At 38.1% G+C, this 15247-nt stretch overlaps 1 long non-coding RNA gene across 2 annotated transcripts in view; it reads left to right on the top strand.

The window, feature by feature from the left end:
- LOC134484710 (uncharacterized) overlaps positions 1 to 15247 on the top strand; it is a 20306-nt gene extending 5059 nt beyond the window's left edge. The window contains exons 2-4 of one of the 2 annotated variants that reach the window (XR_010062399.1): positions 1472 to 1573; positions 1816 to 1934; positions 2540 to 15247. This is a non-coding gene — a long non-coding RNA (uncharacterized LOC134484710). Of the gene's footprint in view, positions 1 to 1471; positions 1935 to 2539 lie in introns of both variants that reach the window. The other variant, XR_010062398.1, reaches the window with a different exon arrangement.

The raw sequence follows: 15247 nt of genomic DNA, 5'->3' as shown, positions 1-15247 counted from the left end.
TCACATCATAAACAGCCCCATGTCTAAAACATGTTATTTTTGAGGCTCTGAACAATGTTTTTGTCCAAATTTACACAATTATTACTAGTTTTTTACTCCCCCACCCAAACTGTACTACTCTGTGGATCTTTCCAAAATCTTTGGTTACTTGTATTTATCTATGTGCCAACTCTACAAAGAAGGCATAATCCCAACTCTCCAGCATTAGTTAGGAGGAGCAATGGATGAGGAAATTGGAAAAAATGATCATTTAGCTCCAGAAGATGTCCTCTTAGAGGGATTAACTGTGTAGAATCGTTGCATCAACGAAAATCATCCTGACCTAAGTTCTCAACTTCCTGTCTTCCTTGTCATTTTCAGCCTGCAACATAAGGTGGGGAAGACAAATTCTGGGCTTTGTTTGAAAATTTAGGCTTCAATATCTGTACATGATGGTGGGAAAGAATTCAATAAATCAGTCATATCTCCATTTTAGAAGGGAGAGTGATGGAAAGTCTTCGCTTGTGTCTCAGGCAAAGGTACTGGAAAGGGCAACTTGGCTTGTTGATTTGGAGAAGATCTAGTTAATGTGTAGTTATGTGATGTTGAAGGGGACACTCCTCTGGATACACTATTGTATACCTGAAATTCTGTGGTATTCTCTGTGATATCACTAGTGTTATGGAAACAGAAGCTGCCCTTGTGGTATTTAGTTAGTGCATATTGGTTTACACACAGACATGTTTTTTAGGATTATCAAGTTATTTACAGGGAAAACAGAATGCATGGTGAGATGAGAGAGAGACAAAATAATTAGGACTTCTTTCGTGTTATAAAAGTGCAAAATAAATAATCTGGTGTAAAGCAGAGAGAGTAAGCCCTGAGCCACTGCTGGGAAGCTTCCTAGAGAAGCTGTGCTTGGGTCAGACCTCTTAGGAGCAGGACTTGTGGTCTGAAACCTCTAGATTCTAAAAGAAGGGACCAAGCGTCAAGAATATCTGATGAATGTTGGGCAGACCACCAGTAATTGACAAGCATGCTGTTGGTTTGCTATGAGTTCCTTATTTTCACTCCGAATGAGAAAGATATCCAATAGGAGCCACATAGATAAAGCTTCGCCACTCAGGGTAGAGTATTGGACTTCATCTTCACAGGATTCCTGTACATGTCATTGACATGTTGTGATAATAAGAGAGAGATACTGCCCTGGACATGTATCAAAATCTCAGACTCATTTTTCTTGAACATACATGTTTAGGGCTTTGTGGTCCTAAGCAGTATGGACTACAGAACTTACCTGCATATGTCTAGGAATCATGGTTGTAGGTAGGAGAGTAGCTAATAGGTCCAACTTGAAAAGAGCTTTCTTACTCTCTCAGTGCTTCAAAGTGTCTGTAGATTTCCCCTTTCCTCATGCTTTGTTGGGGGACAAAGCATGGTCTCTCCTGTGACTGGGCCATTAATATGCATGTTCCCTTGTGTTTATCTACAGGGTTTGCTGGGAAGGCATCATGCCAACCTTCCACCATCAGTGAGAAAGTACAGCACATTAAGAAGTTGGAGATACTGACTATTGAGCTCAAGAAGAAAACCTGTGAGTTGGGTAACTTCCAGGAATACTGACCCATGGCATCCACAGAATTTCAACAGAAGATAGTCATTACATTCAGTCATTTGTTGACCGTCTTGACCCCTCTGTGTTAACCCCAGTATTCTCACATCAGAAGCAACTGCAACGCCAGCATCCTTATGCACAAACTCATTTTCTGATGCACCTCTCAAAAGCAGAACTTGAAGGTAGGATAGGAGTGTAATGGGAAGCTATTTCATTTCCAGAAAAGAAGAAGGTGTGTTTGAATAACAGTGGAGATATGGCAAGCAATGTGTGAGCTCTCATCCTGGATTTTAATAGAAAAAGAATGGATTTTCTGTCCTCAGAGGAACACAGAAAGCTGGTAAGCTACAGAAGCATAGTAACTTAGACTTAGATAAGAAAACTTTTGATTTTTATTTATTTTAAAGATTTAATTTATTTTATTTTTAAGAGTATACTTTACTTGTCAGACACACCAGAAGAGGGCATCAGATGACATTATAGATGATTGTATGCCATGATGTGTACACTTGGAATTGAACTCATGACCTTTGGAAAAAACAGGCAGTACTCTTAATTGCTGAATAATCTTCCCAGCCTAAACTATTTCTCCTTCCTCTTCTTCTTCTTCTTCTTCTTCTTCTTCTTCTTCTTCTTCTTCTTCTTCTTCTTCTTCTTCTTCTTCTCCTCCTCCTCCTCCTCCTCCTCGTCCTCCTCCTCCTCTTTCTTCTTCTTCTTCTTCTTCTTCTTCTTCTTCTTCTTCTTCTTCTTCTTCTTATTATTATTATTATTATTATTATTATTATTATTACTATTTTTATTATTAAGAAACCTAAGTAGATCAAAATTATCCCTCCTCCAGTGCTCTTCCCCTTCCTGATTCAAGAACTTACAATAAGGAAAGTCACAATAATATCTGCCCCTCCACCTCATCACTAAATAAAGAAAAATTTTACTTTTTCTTAGCTATGGAAATCTTCTTGTTGACTGGGCTCATAGCTTCAGACTTGAAGTCAGGCATACTATGGACATGTAGATCCTTTTGGAAGAAGCTGCTACGTTGGAGGAACTGGGTAACAGTGAGCAATTGTAAGATGTTTGTCCACCACCTGATGCCTTGCTGAGAAAAAAGTCTCCTCTTCTCAGCCTGAAAACTGGGCAAGCTGGGTAAACAGGCATAGCTAACAAGCCAGTCCAGTTTATACAAGGTATAAAGGGAGAGCATTTCATTGACTAAGTTGAATATAAACACTGTCCACTATTTTCTTATCACATGAAAGGAAACTTTTGTCTATACTCGGGTCCACAAAGATCACTTCTCACTATCATTGCCATTTCTTCCCTGGTAGGACCCTTAAGAGAACTGAGAGAGTCAGAGAAAGACACAGACAACAATAATCTACATTGTAGAGATCAAGGCCATCTCATAAGAAACACTTCCTCGTGGCTGTGAATTCAGCAGAGGGAAATTGCAACCAACGCTTGATAATGCAGCTGATATCTGGTATACAGACTCATTGACTAACTGTTCTATTGGAGAAAGGAAGCATCAAAAGTTAGCATGAGACCAAAAAAAAAATACTAAAATGAGTCAGAACTCTGATACATTTAGTAAGTGTTCCCAGTGTGGGTCACAAATAACATGAAGGATATATGTTTGAGCTAGAGTTACTCTGTTGGAGTCCTCACATTTCATATGTACTTGAAAATCTGTCACAGCAAACTATATTGATATCATATGCTAGTCCGAGAGACCATATCCAAAAGTATATAATTCCTTCTGAAATACAGTGTTGAAAATACTGCACATCACACATTTGTATGTAAGGCTAAAATTAATGTTCTACCTAGATAAAAGCATTCTCTCAATCCTTATCTAAGTAACTTGTTTTTATTTTTCCGTTTGGAAAATGGCTGAGTATTCTTCAGTTCCAAACATGAACTGAAGTGACTCTTCCTCAGACTGTACACATAGTGGACATCTGAGTAGTAATTGACATTTTTAGACAGGTGGGTCTCCCCAAGGGTCTTTTAGGCATGAATAAGCATGTATAGCCATATTTTAGCCAAGGGATTCATGTAGTAGCTTAAATATTACAGGACCCCTCTGTTGCAAATAATTTTCTTTTACACAGGTGAAGGAAGGTGTATCAAAGGCTGAGTATCAAACGTTGTAGATATTACACCATCTGTAGATGATAATATACCAAGAAGAATCCCTTAGGATTACACTGATTGATCTAGATACTCCCACATGATTCTAATACAGAACAAGAAATCACTTGGCTTGGAAACTTAAAATAATATAGTGCTGCGGAGCTATGTGGAGTGTTAATAGATAATGAGAAACCACCTAAAAAGCACATGCATATGTACAAGATGCTATTCAAAAATTACCCAGAGGCAGTTTGGCAACCTACATTCAGCACAAAATGATTGATTCTACACTTCATAGATTCTGATCAGGTAAATTGAATATTGAGAAAGCTATATGAGAACTCACTTGGTTATCACATGACTGTAAAACTAGGTAGTCTCAACAGACATGTCAATCAGGAAGCATAGCCTGAACTTGCCAACAATGGATGAAGTGCATTTAGCTGACGAGGTCTGACCATGAAACTCAAATTTCCAAAATACCAGGTAGGTTTGAATTTGCAGAACAATAAATACTTAATGAGTTTTGGGGCAAAATTCTATTCTAAAGACTCCAAAAATTATTTATCAACCAGCTCTTAATCCCTATGGAGAGATTAATTGTAGAAATAATGAATTTAATCTGTACCCCAGAGGTATAAATAATTGGTGCAATTTGAAGTGATTTGATATGTTAAAGAAACATGCAAAACAAAAGAGTTCAGGCTATCCTTGAACAGATTTGCTTCTAAAACATGTAGCACGAGTTACTGTGGAATGACCTACACACACACATGCACATATCCTGCAATTAATTGATTTGTTCTGTGCTGTGTATGGTATGCCAGACTAATCCAAGGTAGGAAGTATATAATCCACAAGTATTTTAAACCAAATATCAATGAAAAGAAATCAGAATTACTCTTGTGAATGCCATCCTAGATGAGTTAATCCAGATCAAAAAGGAAAAATGAGTTACATATTCACTTTAATCTAAATGTTAATTCTCTAAACTGTGTATCTGTATGATCAGTTTTGTGTAAGTGTCTAGTATGAACCAGACCGTCCTTATTTTGAAAAGTGCAAGTGTACTTATGTATTGCTGAAAGACACAGTCAGGAACAGGAATATCAAATGTGAAGAGACAGGGAAAAGTGCAACAAGGAAGGGAATGTAGTACATACAGTTAAATTGAGAGACATTTGAGGCATTGAATGGAAAACTAATGGAGTAGAAAATTTTTTTTTAAAATTTTTATCAAGTAATTAAACATTTGCTATAGTTACAAGGGCAGAAGATAAAATATTGGATGGGTTTATCTATGTGAAATTCAAATAATAAGTAAGTCACAACAATTTTGGATTTCAATTTTAGTAAACCTATGTTACAAATATTGAGTGTAGTCATTAAGGAGAGAGATGTGAACATCTCTGTTGGAAACATACATATCTTATATTATAAACATTGCAAGTGTAAAATAATCTATGTATTTGTTTACATTTCAAAGACATTTCCCAAACTCTTCTTTCTTTATTGAATCCTCCAAGCCTTTCCGATTCTCTTTGTTTCTATGATGGTGCTCCTCCATCTACATGCCCACTTCACTTTAGCCATTTAACACCCTCCTTCTCTGGGTTATGATGTTTCCACAAAACCAATTGCCTTCCTTTCCAGAGATGGCAGATGAGGCAGTTGTCTTCTCCCTATGCTTTACTGTCTACATAGCAGTAACCATGTACTGGCCAAGTATACTCTTGTTGGTAAATTTTGTGAGACTCTGAAAGGTAAACTTAATTGATACTGTTGTTTTTCATATTGGTTTCCAATCCCTTTAAGATCCTTTAGGCATTCGACTAACTCATCTTATGTGGCTGTCATTTTCTTTCAAATGTTTAGCTGTATCACCATCTGTCTCAGTCAGGTGATGGCAGAGCCCCTCAGAGGACAGACATATTAGGGTCTAATCTGCAAGCACATCTTGACATCAGGAATAGTGCGAGGATTTACGGTCTGTGGATGAAATGATTCTTATGTTGTGGTGGTCTCTGGAGGGCCTTTCTTCATTCTCTGCTCTTTTTTTTACATTTTTTAAGCCTTGGATATTTATACGTTAAAATTTTGATCTGCGTGGCAGCACCATCCATTCAATAGGGTCATGTTTAGCTACAAGGGGCAGTCTGCAGTCGTTCTATCTCTTTGCTGCTTTGTATTTCAACTAACATCATCCCAGTAGGTGTATGGGAGCCTTTTGGATTATTGAAATCGGGTATTCCCTGGGAATACCCAAGTTCACCACCCATCATTGATGATTATTGTTATTTATTCCACTTTTCCTCTGGATTTCTCTCTTCTGTCTTTTCATTGGTGCTGCTCCCCCGACTTTGTCTATCCTTCTGTACCTGTAGCTAGGTCCCATTTTCCCTCCTCCTTCTAAGTTTGTTGCAAGCATCCACAATTGGTTTTCTTTCATGTTACCATGCATGTGATGAAGGATTTTAATTGTGGGTATTCTGAACTTTGTGGCTAACATCCAAATGTCCCTAATTACATCCCATGATAGGACCTTTTCAATCTCTGTTAATTCACTATTTTCCAGTTCCATCTCTTTGCCTACAGTGTTCTTGGTCTCCGCATTTTTAATACCTGAGTAGTGTTCTTTGTTTTATTATAGCACACTTTCTCTATTTATTCCTCGTGGAGATGACACTATAGAGGGGTGAAGAAATTCCCTGAAACCCTGGGAAGACGAGGAACATGCCTTTTTGGTAGAAAAAGGAGTTACTTGAGCATCTTGGGACAATATGGAATGGCCAGCATGCCCTTGTAAGGAATGGCAACTTTCCACAATTCCTTGGTCATTTTTGGAAAATTCCAGGTCCCTTTGGACAGATGGAGAAGGTGTGGGTCTCACCTGAGGAATAGTTGTAGCTTTTGTTGTCTCTTTGGCAGCAGAAGATGGCACTAGATCCCTTTTGGCAGAAGGGGGAAGGTTGAAACTGTCTTCCTTTAGGAGAAATTTCTCAAGACTGCATCAGAATAATCAAATCATAAGACTTTGTTTCTAGAAACTGGGTGCCTGTGGTCTACTGTGGTAGAGGGAGAATGTCGACTATTTCTCCCCAGAGTGGAAATGTAAATAAATCTACTTGGGTAGATGGGGATAGTTGTAAAGCATGCTGATCAGATGCAGTAGATCCTAAGACATCCTTCTCAGATGAGGAAGGTCTTAATGTACAGTGTATATGTGTGGAAATCCTGAATGTAACGTCATAATGGGGGGAAGGTATTAGAACTACTTCTGAAGATGTGACCTCTCCTAGAGCATCCTAGACAAATGTGAGAGGTCTGAGAGACTCATGAGCAGATAAGGATGTTTCTAGATATTGTTGTGTAACTGTGGAAGTTCCAAAAAAAATTCTTTGGCTGGAGAAGTGAAAACAGACTTTTGAATAGAAGTGTCAGGTTTACTAGGTTGCTTGATAGGCAAAGCAGGTTCCAAGGCCCCTTCAGAAGATATAGTAAAATCCAAAGCCTTTGAGGTATTTGGCAGATGTTCTGGGTCTGCTTGTGGGTATAAAGTAGGACTCACAACCATTTGTGCACATTTGGAAGAGTGTGTAGCATCTTCTGTAGTTGGGGAAAATGGCTGATCTTGAGGAGATAAAGAAGTTCCTATAGCCTCCTGTGAAGTTTGCTCAGGTCATATGCATTCTTTTGCACAAATGGAGTCCAAGGAATCTCTTTCCTCAGATATCAAGGATGCTACAGACACTGGTGTTTGCATATCATGTTTTCCCACTCCTCATTCACATATGGTTGTATCCATAACCTTCTCTACAGATGGAATATGTCCTAGAACATCTTTTGTACATGTGTCACATCCATAAGCCATCTCTAAAGATGTGGCTGTGGTTAGAACTACTTTTGTAGATGTTTCTTGTCCCACAGTCTCTTTATGAGATAGAGTACTACTCAGAGAATCCTGCTCAGTTTTGGGAAATTCTAGCATCTCTGATGTATATGTGGAAAATTTTGGAGCCTCTCCTTTCAGGACAGAACAACCTAGAGTCCCCTGAGGGGGAAAGGGATGTTTTATCTTCTCTGGAAATTGTACAGATATGGAGCCTGCATGGCTCATTGACTGTGTCTTGTGATAAACTTGGTTGTTTTTGTGCTTATGACAAGTCAGGGGGTCCTTTTGTGTGATAGAGGATATTTGAGTAACTTCTGATGTATAGGGACATAGGAACCACTGGGGGAGATGGTGAGGGTGCAAGATCACAATATTTATGTGCAGAAGGCCCAAGAGTCACTTGGGTAGACTCAAAATTTTCTACCACATCTTGCATGGGTGTGGAACTCTCAAGAACCCCTTCTGAAACTGTAAATGGTCCTTAATCTAATGGTGTACAGGAAGAAAGTTTTGTCTTACTTGGGCTGGTATGTGTGTTATGAGATTCAGTTTGCGGAATTTTGACTTTATTTTGTCCCCTTTGACCATAGTGATGATTTAAGCCCATTTTTAATAGTGGAGGACTTTGAAGGCCCTTTTGGTTTGATATGGAAGTTCTGAAAACCCCTTTGTCAGCAGAAACAGGTTTCAAACTCATTTTACCCAAAGCAGATTGCATAAGGCACTTTGTTGGAGAGTGGGGACATCTTTGAGTTTCTTTGTGAGTGGACATAGCTCTGTGCCCTGCTAAGACCATCAGAGGGGCAGAAACCTCTGAGATCTCTGCTCACATTATGACTCAAGAAAAAAAAAAAAAAAACCTAGCTCCATCTGGGCCTCCTGTGCATAGGTACATAGGAGCAGTAGGGGAAGGACATTTCTGGTTGCAGCCCTCATGGTAAGCTGAAAGTCAGCACAAAAAGTGAGCTCAGGCCTGAGACAAGAGTTGAATTCAACATTTCTGCTCGAGGTGAGCTGACTGGTGGACTCAGGATACGCAAAGGCAGAACTCCTCTGGGAATAAGCATTTCCAGTTTTTAGCTGGCTCTTGAATGTAGGCACAGAGACTGCTACTTCTGCCCAGCATTGCCCAGGTCTCTGGCCCAAGACAAAACTGCATAGTGCTTCTGGACACAGGAATATAGGAGGAGTAAAGCTACTGGAGCACCATGTTCCAGACAGTGCCAAAACTGAACAGAACTGGTCAAACAGATCCCTGTACCCAAATCCTGAAGTTGGGGCAACTAGACCTTCAGAGAAGCAGACACTCCTGGGAAACCAGAGGAGACTACTCTCTGCCCAAAATCCTGACTCAAGAGGAAAACATCTTGTGCCATCTGTTCCCCCTCCCCCAACAGAGGGACCTAGGAGAAGTACGGGAATTTCGCTCTGGTTCTAGCCCACAGGGACAGCTGAAAGTCAGTGGAAAAGAGCAATTACATGCCTAGATCAGAATACACTGTTCTCATAACTGGGTACAAGAAAACAGGAAAACAAGTCTACAGCAGTATGGACACATGAGCCTACAAGACAGTCAAGCCACTGTCAGAAAGAACAAGCCAGTCTAACTCCAGAGACAACCTGATGGCTAGAGGCAAGCACAGAATCACAAGCAACAGAAATCAAGACTACTTGGAGTCATCAGAACCCCATTCTCCCAACAAAACACACACTGGATATCTAAACACACCAGAAAAGGAAGATCTAGTTTTAAATTCACATTTTATCATGACAAAGGAGGATGTTAGAAAGGTCATAAATAACTCCCTTAAGAAAATACAGGACAACAGAAAGTACAGAAGTAAACAAGTAGAATCCCATAAAGAGAGACACAAAACTACCTTAAAGAACTACGGGAAGAACAGCAAAACATGAAAAGGAAATGAACAAAACCACCCAGGAATTAAAAATGGAAATAGAAATAACTAAGGAAGCACAAAGGAAGACAACCCTGGAAATGAAAAACCTAGAAAAGAGACCAGGAGTCATAGATGTGAGAATCACCAACAGGATAAAAGATATAGAAGACATAATCTAAGGAGCAGAAGTTTGCATAGAAATCATTGACACAACTGTCAAATATAAGGTAAAACTGAAAAGCACCTAGCCCAAAACATACAGGAAATCCAGGACACAATGAGAAGATCAAACCTAAGCTTAACAGATATAGAAGAGGGTGAAGACTGCCAAATCTAGGGACAGTAATATCTTCAACAAAAGTATAGAATAAAACTTCCATAATCTAAAGAAAGAGATCCCCATAAACATATTCAAAGCCTACAGAACTCCAAATAGATTGGACCAGAAAAGGAAATCCTCCCATCACATAATAATCAAAACACCAAATGCGAAAAACAAATAAAAATATTAAAAGCAGTAAGGGAAAAGGTCAAGTAACATATAAAGGCAAACGTATCAGAATTACACCAGAATTCTCAAAAGAGACTATGAAAGCCAAAAGATCCTGGACAGATGTCATACAGACATTAAGGTAACAAAAATGCCAGCCCACACTACTGTATCCAGCAAAACTCTCTACTAACGTTGATGGAGAAACCAAGATATTCCATGATTAAACCAAATTTACACAATATCTTTCTACATATCCAGTCATACAAAGGACATTAACTGGAAAACCCCAACATAAGGAGGCAAGTAAAATCATAGATAAAGCAAGAAATTAATCTTTTCACAACAAAACAAAGAGAAGAGAAGCACACAAACATAAACTAACCTCCAGTTATGAAAATAAGACAAAGTTATCATCACTATTCCTTAAGATCTCTCAATATCAATGGACTAAATTCCCCACTAAAAAAACACAGACTGACACTCTGGATATGTAATGAGGACCCCACGTTTTGCACTACAGGAAACTCATTTCAGAAACAAAGATAGACACTACCACAGACTAAAAGGCTTGTTAAAAACTTTTCAAGCAAAGCTGAAGAAGCAAGTGGGAGTAGCCATTCTAATATCATATAAAATCCACTTTCATCCAAAAGTCATCACAAATCATAAGGAAGGACACTTCATAATCATCAAAGGAAAAATCCACCAAAATGAACTTGAAATTATAAATATCTATGCTCCAAATACAGGGGTACCTACATACAAAAAAGTAACCTTACTAAAGCTCAAAGAAAATATTGCACCTCAAACAATAATAGCAGTAGATTTCAACTCCCTATTCTCATCACTAGACAGATAACAGAAACAGAAATTAAAAAGAGTCATAGACAGACTAACAGAAGATATAAACCAAATGGACTTAACAGATATTTAGAGAACATTCTATCCTAAAACAAAAGGATATACCTCCTTCTCACCATCTCTTGGCACATTCTCCAACATTGATCATACAATCAGTCAAAAAGCAGTCCACAAATGACACAGAAAGATAGAAATAATCCAAGGCATCTTTCACACCACCATGGGCTAAGGCTGTTCTTCAATAACAATTAGGAAAGAACACCCACATATACATGGAAGTTGAACAATGCTCTACTCAATGATAACTTGGTCAAGGAAAAAATTAAAGAGTTCTTAGAATTCAATGAAAATGAAGGTACAACATACCCAAAACTCTTGGAACACAATGAAAGCTGTGCTAAGACAAAAACTCATAGCTCTGAGTGCATGCAGAAAGAAATAGGAGAGAGCATACATCAGCAGCTTGAGAGCAAACCTAAATCATATAGAACAAAAAGAAGCAAATAACTGCAGGACTAGTAGTAGGCAGGAAATAATCAAACTCAGAGCTGAATTCTACCAAGTAGAAAAAAGGGACTATACAAAGAATCAACACAACCAATACCTGGTTCTGTGAGAAAATCAACAAGATACATTAACCCATAGCCAGACTCACCAGTGGATACAGAGAGTGTGTAAAATTAACAAAATCAAATATTAAAAAGTAAGACAAGGGGGTTGGGGATTTAGCTCAGTGGTAGAACGCTTGCCTAGGATGCGCAAGGCCCTGGGTTCGTTCCCCAGCTTCGGAAAAAAAGGAAAAAAAAAGGGAGACAAAACAGCAGAATCAGAGGAAATTAAAAGAAATCATTGTATAACAAAAACCTATGTTCAACAAAACTTGAAGATCTGGAGAAAGCGGACAATTTTCTAGACAAATACAAGAGACAAAAACTAAATCAGGAAATGTTAAACCATTTAAACAACCCATAACTCCCAAAGTTATACAAGCAATCATCAAAACTCTCCCAACCAAAAAGAGTCCAGGAACAGATGGGTTTAGTGCATATATCCATCCAAATTCATTGAAAATTTCAAAACAATACTGTCCAAACCATTCCATAAAATTGAAACAGATGGAGTACTACCAAGTTGCTTTAATGAAGCCACAATTACTCTTATAACTAAAACACAGAAAGAGCCAACAAAGAAAGAAAATTTCAGACCAATATCCCTTATCAATATCGGCACAAAAATACTCAATGAAATTCTTGCAAACCTAGTCCTACAACACATTAAACAATCATCCATTATGATTAAGTAGGAATCATCCCAGTCTTGCAGGGATGCTTTAATGTATAGAAAACCAACAACGTAATCCACTATATTAACAAACTCAAAGATGAAAACCACATGATCCTTTCATTAGATGCTGGGAAAATTTTGACAAAATTCAACATCACTTCATGATAAAAGTCCTGGAAAGTAGAGGAATTTAAGGCCCACACCTAAACATATACAGCAAATACGTAGCTAACATTAAACTAAGTGGAAAGAAACTTAAAGCAATCACACTGTAATCAGGGAATGGACAAGGCTACCCACTCTCACAAAACTTATTCAATATAGTTCTATACATCTTAGCCACAGCAATCAGACACTGAAGGAAGTCAAAGGGATATAGTTTGGAAAGGAAGAAGTCAAAATAACACTGTATGTAGATGATATGATAGTATACTTAGTGACACCAAAGGTTTCACAAAAGAAGTACTAAGCTTGATATACAATTTCAGCAAAGTGCTGGGTATAAAAATAACTGTGCACAAAAACTAAACAGGTGGAGAAATAAACTAGGGATATGACACCCTTCACAATAGCCCCAAATAATATAAAATATCTCGGGGTGACTTTATCCAAGCAAGTAAAAAATATGAGCATATGAGTAGAACCTCAAGTCTCTGAAGAAACTGAAGGAGATTTCAGAAGATGGAAAGATCTCCTATTTCCATGGACTGCCAGGATTAATATAGTAGAAACGGCCATTGCACCAAGAGCAACCTACAGATTCATTCCAATCCCCATCAAAATTCAAATCCAATTCTTCATAGAGTTAGACAGAACAATTCATGAATTCATTTTGAATAACAAAAAACACATAATAGCTAAAACTGTCCCCAACAATAAAAGGACTTCCCTAGGAATCACAATTCCTGTACTTAAGAAGTATTACAGAGCAACGGTGATAAAAAAACTGTATGATATTGAGACAGAATCAGCAAATAAACCAGTGGAATAGAACTGAAGACCCAGAAATGAACCCATACACCCTTGGTCACTTAATTTTTGAGAAAGGAGACAAAACCATACAATGGGAAAAAAAGAGCATTTTCAGCAAATGGTGCTGGTTCAACTGGAGGTCAGCATATAGAAGAAGGCAAATTGATCCATTCTTACTGCCCTGTAGAAAGCTGAAGTACAACTGGATCAAGGACCTCCACATCAAACCAGATAAACGCATACTAACATAAGAAAAAGTGGGAAAGCATCTAGAACACATGGCCAGTGGAGAAAATTTCCTTAACAAAACAGGAATGGCTCATGCTCTAAGATCAAGAATCAACAAATGCGAACTCACAAAACTCCAGAGCTTCTGTACGGCAGAGGACACTGTTGTTAGGACAAAATGGCAACCAACAGTTTGGGAAAAGATCTTTACCAATCCTAAAACAGATAGAGGGCCAATACCCAAAATATACAAAGAAATCATGAAGTTAGACTACAGGGAGACAAATAACCATATTGAAAAATAGGGTTCAGAGCCAAACAAAGAATTCACAATCGAATGGCAGTGAAACACTTAAAGAACTGTTCAACATCTTTAGTCATAAGGGAAATGCAAATCAAAACAACCTTGAGATTTCACCTCACACCAGTCAGAAAGGCTAAGATCAAAAACTCATGTGACAGCAAAAATCAGGCCACATGCTGGTGAGGATGTGGAGAAAGAGGAACACCCCTCCATTGTTGGTTGGATTGCAGACTGGTACAACCATTCTGAAAATCAGTCTTGAGGTTCCTCAGAAAATTCGACATTGAGTTATCTGAAGTCCCAGCTACTCCTCGCTTGGGCATATACCCAAAAGATGCCCCAACATATAACAAAGACACGTGCTCCACTATGTTCATAGCAGCCTCATTTATTATAGCCAGAAGGTGGAAAGAGCCTAGAAGCTTTTCAACAGAGGAATGGATACAGGAAATATGGCATATCTACACAATTTAGTGTCATTAAGAGATACTAAGTTAATAACGATGGAGAAAAGAAAACTTTACTGGGTCTTTATATGACATGGATCATATCTATAAGACACAAAATACCTTATTCATCAGAAATAAAGTAATGGAACTAAATATGCTATATATTTGAATAAATGCTTAAAATAATGGCACAGTAATTAGCAAAAATTACATGAAAAATACTAAATACTAAACTCACAAATCGTTGGTGAAGTACAAATACAAATGACAGTGAAATTATTTGTGATTCAATAGTACCACCGAAGGAATATGTCGTTGATGGAATCTGTCTATTCCAGTTATAACTCCATAAATGTCTTTACCTTCTCACTGTTCACAATATCCATGTTACAAAATTGGAAAAATAAATTACATAGGCACTAGACCTTTATTTAATCATCAAATAGCAAAATTTTATCATTGGCCTGGATATTGATGAAACTAGACTTCATTTTGCAAGTTGAAAGTTCAGAAGTATGAAGACAATTATCTAAATCTTATGAAAGTGGGCAACTGCTGTTTGTTTGAATTTGAAGCCTCTTCTATAGAAGGAAAGTCAGATGTCATGTTATAAACATTGACAGTTTTCACATGGCTCACATGGTCACAGAGAGGATCCTACTACTCCTGTTTTGCTAAATGGCCATGTTGTCAAACTGCGTTCCAATTCTCATTGTTTTTGTCCATACATTACTGCTTTTATGGCCTGTGGTCAGAGAAATGTATAGGTGTACTGGGCAGCAATTACTGTAGTTCTGTGTAACTGGTATAAGTGCTAAGACCGTGAGAAGAAGAAAGCTGAGCATAAGGCTGGGGAAACATTGCAGAAAAGGAGAAGACAGAACTTGAGGAGAGAGGATGTAATCATGACATCTAGTCATGACACAGTTATTGGAACTATGGACTCACTGCATCTACAGTAGAATGCACAAGTCTTGTACACAATTAAGACAATGAATTAGGGAAGATCCCAGCAGGCAGTACTCAGTGAACCAATGGATTATAAAGAAAATAAAACAGGAAAATATAAAGAACATGAAGCTAGAAAGGGAATTTATCCAGAGAGAGAAGAACCAAGTTAATGATTGGTGTGATCA

This window comes from Rattus norvegicus (genome assembly GCF_036323735.1).
Source record: "Rattus norvegicus strain BN/NHsdMcwi chromosome Y unlocalized genomic scaffold, GRCr8 chrY_unlocalized_33, whole genome shotgun sequence".
Classification (NCBI taxonomy): Eukaryota; Metazoa; Chordata; class Mammalia; order Rodentia; family Muridae; genus Rattus; species Rattus norvegicus.
Note: the sequence above shows the minus strand (reverse complement) of the source record. Positions and strands in the feature narration are given on the sequence as shown.